Source organism: Mustela nigripes, unplaced genomic scaffold (assembly GCF_022355385.1).
Source record: "Mustela nigripes isolate SB6536 unplaced genomic scaffold, MUSNIG.SB6536 HiC_scaffold_550, whole genome shotgun sequence".
Classification (NCBI taxonomy): domain Eukaryota; kingdom Metazoa; phylum Chordata; class Mammalia; order Carnivora; family Mustelidae; genus Mustela; species Mustela nigripes.
The window spans coordinates 23,547-29,629 of record NW_026739957.1 but is presented as its reverse complement, the minus strand read 5'-3'; the positions used below and the strand labels follow the sequence as shown (position 1 = coordinate 29,629).

The window sequence follows — 6,083 nt, the reverse complement described above, 5'->3', positions numbered from 1 at the left end:
CCATCCTCTTTCATTTGCCTTCTTCTGATATCTCTACTTTTACTGATCATTTTTTAAAATTTATTTTTTATTTATTTTTAGAAAAACAGTATTCATTATTTTAGCACCACACCCAGTGCTCCATGCAATCCGTGCCCTCTATAATACCCACTACCTGGTACCCCAACCTCTACCCCCCCCCGCCACTTCAAACCCCTCAGATTGTTTTTTAGAGCCCATAGTTCTCATTGTTCATCTCCCCTTCCAATTTCCCCCAACTCCCTTCTCCTCTCTAACTCCCCATGTCCTCCATGCTATTTGTTATGCTCCACAAATAAGTGAAGCCATATGATAATTGACTCTCTCTGCTTAACTTATTTCACTCAGCAGAATCTCTTCCAGTCCCGGCCATGTTGCTACAAAAGTTGGGTATTCATCCTTTCTGATGGAGGCATAATACTCCATAGTGTATGTGAACCACATCTTCCTTATCCATTCGTCCATTGAACGGCATCTTGGTTCTTTCCACAGTTTGGCAACCGTGGTGGCCATTGCTGCTGTAAACATTGGGGTACAGATGGCTCTTCTTTTCACGACATCTGTATCTTTGGGATAAATACCCAGTAGTGCAATTGCAGGGCCATAGGGAAGTTCTATTTTTAATTTCTTGAGGAATATCCACACTGTTCTCCAAAGAGGCTGCACCAACTTGCATTCCCACCAACAGTGGAAGAGGGTTCCCCTTTCTCCACATCCCCTCCAACACATGTTGTTTCCTGTCTTGTTAATTTTGGCCATTCTAACTGGTGTAAGGTGGTATCTCAATGTGGTTTTAATTTGAATCTCCCTGATGACTAGTGATGATGAGCATTTTTTCATGTATCTGATAGCCATTTGTATGTCTTCATTGGAGAAGTCTCTGTTCATATCTTCTGCCCATTTTTTGATATGATAGTCTGTTTTGTGTTTGTTGAGTTTGAGGAGTTCATTATAGATCCTGGATATCAACCTTTTGTCTGTACTGTCATTTGCAAATATCTTCTCCCATTCCATGGGTTGCCTCTTTGTTTTTTTGACTGTTTCCTTTGCTGTGCAGAAGCTTTTGATTTTGATGAAGTCCCAAAGAATTTCATCTGTAAAGAAAGCACTAAGGAAAACTGTCTTGGAATCTATCACTATTGGAACATATTTCTACCATATGTATATTTCCTTCAAAGGTAACAGGCTACCCATCTAAAATGTATTTCATATTTTGTTGTTTCTTATGGTAAACTTCTTTGTACCTGTACCACAGTGACAGAGGTAGTGATGATATTTAGCCAAGATAAAAGCATTTTCTGGATTATCGAAATTTTAATGTGACATGCTTTTGTATTTTTTCAGAATTTGGTAAACTGTGCCTTAACAAGAATATGTGGCCAATTAGATTGACAAGTTTTTAACCACCTATGTATATAAGAGAACTCACTTTGTTTTCCCCCAAATGAGTTTTGTTGATCTCTAATGATCAAATCCACTATTTTCAGGCTGGAGTGGATAACCCATCCTACATTTTGACTGTAGTATTTCTGAGTTTTTGAGCAGTTTGTCAACAACTGCCTTTAATAGGTGAACTGTTTCTAATTCTATAAGAAATTAAGAAAATGAGTGGAAACAAAAAAACTCTATAACCAATAGTGTGTTATTATACTGTGTATGATAGTTATATATTTTTCTATAATTATCCCAGTTACCTTATCGATTCATAACTACAATAGAAGTGAATTAAGCCCTATTTAGTTGCAAAAAATTTATGTGACCTTTTAGTTTTTTTATAGGAACTTTTATACTGTAGGACCTATTGGTAACCATCAGAATTCTCTTTTTTTTTTCCCAATTAAAATACGATTGTTGCTTGTTTCACATTATTTTCTGACATTGTTTCATCTATTCCTTTTATGCCTTTATTCAAATGGATATAGAAATACAGCAGTCTCCCAGGCAAATACTAAGAAAAACAGATTCAAGGAAAGGTGTTCTGTGAAATAACCTTCTAACTGTAATCGTGTCTTAAAACATCAACCTTAATCATAAAAATTGCATATAATGCATCGGTATTAGAGGCTCCCAAAATGACTCCCAGGTTTGGTTATTCACTGGAGGAACTCGCACGTCTCAGCATATTTGTACGCATGCCTGTGGTTTATTATGGTGAAATGATACAAAGCAAAATCAGCAGAGAAAAGGTGCCTGGAGTGAAGTCTAGAGGAAGCCAAGTGCAGGCTTCTAAGAATCCTCTGCCTATGTGTGTACTTAATTCCTCCAGCATCAAATCATGACAACTCGTGTGAGATGTTGTCTGCCAATACAAGAATCTTATAGATACTCAGTGCCTGAAATTTTCTTTAAGTGATAATCATGTAGGCATCTTCTCCTTAGCATATATCAAAATTCTGGTTCCCGGAAGGAAATCAAGTCATAAGTACTAGATAAATCACCTGGTTTGTACCAATACTTAGCAGTCTGAATGGATACCTTTTGTTTTTTTCCTTCACAGTAAATAGGCCTTATTTTTTACAGCATTTTCAAGTTCATTGCGCAATATAGCAGAAAGTACAGAGAGTTTCCATTTAACGCATGTTCCTCTACACGTAGCCTTCCTTGTTGCTAACATCCTGAACCACAGTGGTACATTGTTTTATTTATATTAGCTCATCTTTACTGTCCACAGTCCATAATTTACATCAGGGTTCATTCTTGGTGTTGTACATTCTATGGGTTTTAACAAATGTGTGATGACATGTATCTATCATGTGGTATCACATAGAATAGTTTCACTGCCTTAAAATTTTTCTGTGCTGTGCCTGTTCCCCTTGCTACAACCCTTAACTCCTAACTTAAAAAGTTTTACTTTTACCAGAATGTCATATAGTTGCAACCATACAGTGGATATCTTCTTGAATTTTTAAAAAATTAAAATTCCGAGGTAATTGAATATAGTGATTCAAGATAATCTTTGTCCTTTGTTATGTTCATCAGTGTAGGATCTGATGACATATACCTTACAGACTGAAAAAGTGTGATTTCTACAGACGTTTGTCACATAGTGGGGAATATTGAGAACAATGACATCATATCCTGCTACCTAGCCAAATCACTGGTATCATTCTGGTCTAAGAGGTGGATCCAGATAGACTCTCCAGCAATAAAAATAGGTCATCTCAAGAGAACCAGAATCATTAAAATCACTAAAAGCATTCATACTTACCTTGCAATTGGAAATAAGGCCAGAGAGAGTCTGTTTGCTATGTTTTGCCATGCTGCAAAGTAGAGTGGCTGTAGACCAAACTTTGTGATGAGGTGTTTCACCCCAAACTTAACAGCCCCTGCTGGAGATCTGGAGAAGTTCTGTTGTGTTACAGCGAAATAAGTATAGTCTCTTTTAGCTGCGCCTCATAGTGAAAGTCCTGAAGAATCCAGAAGAATCCTGACATTGTCAGTCTATGATGATGATTCTGCTAATGACACCATTTTCTGTCAGTCTCAAGGGTTTGGTTAAAATTGTGGTCATTATAAACATCCACTTGTAGGTATCAAATTCTGATAAATACCATTCTTTTCTTCCATTTGGTAAATGTAGAGGAGAAAGTAAGATTTCTTAGCGAGTTAACTGCCTACCAATAGTATAATTAATATTCACTCCAGTGTGGTTGCCAGGTATGGTCCCAAAGAATACTTTTTAACACAACATCAGTCTTAGACTTTGAATATTCTGTATTTCTCTGTTGTTGATTTAAAATGTATTTTGCTTTTTTCTTTACAGAGAGTAAGTCTTCTGAAGAAGACATTATAGCCAGGTAGGATTTTTGTGGATTTTTTTTTTTTTTTTTTTTTAGCAAATTCTGTGTTAACAAGGGAATGCAGATAAAAGCATTTGTTGAGAGTTCTACTGTGTGCTAGGCACTATATTATGTGCTTGACATTTATTGCTTATATAGTCATTACAATAGCATCACGAAGTAGATGTGCTGTTACAGCCTATTTTTTTTATTAATTAGTCATCTGTGGTTCAGGAACACTGATTAATTGACCTATGATTCTATAGTTAAATAGTAGCAGACCTAGAAACCGCCACTGCTGCTAACAAGAGCTTGAACACTGTGAATTTTCAGTCTTGGAGGGGGCCATGGTGCCCCCGGTGAGGCATAAGAAACTAGTCAGTTACTCACAGTTTGAAAATTCTGGCAGCGATGATGACTTTGTTTCCGCAACCACACCTTTGAATAAGAAGCCCAGAACAACGCCAAAAGAGTTAATATGAGAAACAAGGAAACCCCTAAACTGAAGAATCTCCAGAAAGAAGATATCCCACTACAAGAGAAAACCCCTAAAAAAGGATGACTTTAGGTGATGAGCTCTACCAGCCAGACTTAGATGTGGCACTAGCTTTATCAGTGAAGGAACTTCCAGCGGTCACCATTGATGTGGGAGAGGCTCAAGATACAAGCACCAAGCACATACCCTCCCCAATGTCCATAACCCCTGGGGATAAAAATATATGTTTATAAAAAAAAAGATACAAGCACCAAACAAATGTGGCAGCAGCAAAATTGGGACAATGACTAAGGCTCCCCATCTCTCCGATTGCAGTGTAGCCAGTAATGATTTAGATTTGGATAAGCTTACCAAGGAAGATGATGTGTGCAGTGCTCAGGGGAAAATAAAAGCAGCATCAAAAGCTGTGGTACAACAGAGGAAGATTCTTTTGGGAGGCAGAGATGGCTGTAGTGCTGACGACTCTGAACCGCTGGTGGAGAGTCTGAGGATTAGTCTGCTTTTAGGGAGAGTGAAGATGATGATGCAAACTTCACTCTGGGAGAAAATAAAGTGGAAGAAATTAAAAAGAAAGAAGTGAAGGTAAAATCCCCAGTTGAAAAAAAGGAGAAGAAACCTAAATCCAAACGTGATACTTTGGAAGTGACTTCAAGAGACTGTGCTCCAGCTGCCCTGAAATCAGAATCTCAGCCTTCACCAAAAATGGCTTTATCAGTGAAGAGGCCATTTGGAAACCACTACAAATATGCAAACCTTCCAGCTGAAGCTGGAAGCAGAAAACCTAAGTAGATGCCACCAGCGCTGTCTGGAAGCAGTAGCAGCAGCAACAGCAGCAGGAGCCCACTGGCAGGGGTGTCTGTTAAGTCTCCAAATCAGAGTCTCTGCCTTGGCTTGTCCAGATTAGCACAAGTGAAACCTTTGCATCCAAATGCCGCTAGTGGCTGAATGTGGTAGTCAGCAAAGGTTTGATTAAGAGAAAAAGAGTTTTACAAGTGTGTTTATGTTTGAATTGTGTTTCTGTTTAAGGAGGGTATCATACTATAAAGGAATCCTTTAATGTAAAAAAAAAAAAAACGAGTAGTAGACCCATGATTTGACTGTCAGCCTGCGTGACTCCCACACCGATTCTTTTGTCCCTCAGCAGCACTGGGGTTAAGGTACAGATCCTAGTCAGATCAATTCAGAGAGTCAAATTTAGTTATGTGTTTGCTTATTTAGCATTTTCCTAATAGACCAGGTTAGTCCAAGCATTTGTCCTAATATATTTGACAGCTAGTGATAACTAGGGGTAATTAGTGCAGCGGCAACTAGTCTCTTGTTTTTACTGTCAAAGATTTTAGGATGGCTCTCATTACCTATGGCCATAGTACATATCTTTTATATAAGCAAGACCTAATCAGGCAAGTTCTTAGATATAGAGATGTCTGCTCTCCTTGAGATGAATGATTTTCCAGAAGTGATGTATATGTAATTTAGGTGTAGACCTTGATACGTTAATTAATTTTATCATCTCTTTAGAGGATATTTCTAAATGATTCTCTGTTTACTGACTTTCCAGTCTACTTTTTCCTTTAGGCTAGTTCCCTTGATCTTGAAGCTCTTTCTTTTTTTTTGTAGATTTTTTTCCTTTTCTCTGTTGACTTTTCTATAATCTTTTCTTGTTTTTTTTTTTTTTTTTCTTTTTTCTTTCTTCTCTGCTTTTCTTGGCGTTTCTTTTATTCCATTTTTTCCCTTTCTGCCAGGTAAGTATTCTCTGTTTTTCTGTAGACAAAATCAAAAGCACATAGAAT

General features: G+C 37.6%; 1 pseudogene; it reads left to right on the top strand.

The window, feature by feature from the left end:
* Positions 1 to 4,144: 4,144 nt before the first annotated feature.
* On the top strand, positions 4,145 to 5,238 carry LOC132008641 (RAD51-associated protein 1-like; annotated as a pseudogene).
* The last annotated feature ends 845 nt before the right edge of the window (positions 5,239 to 6,083 follow it).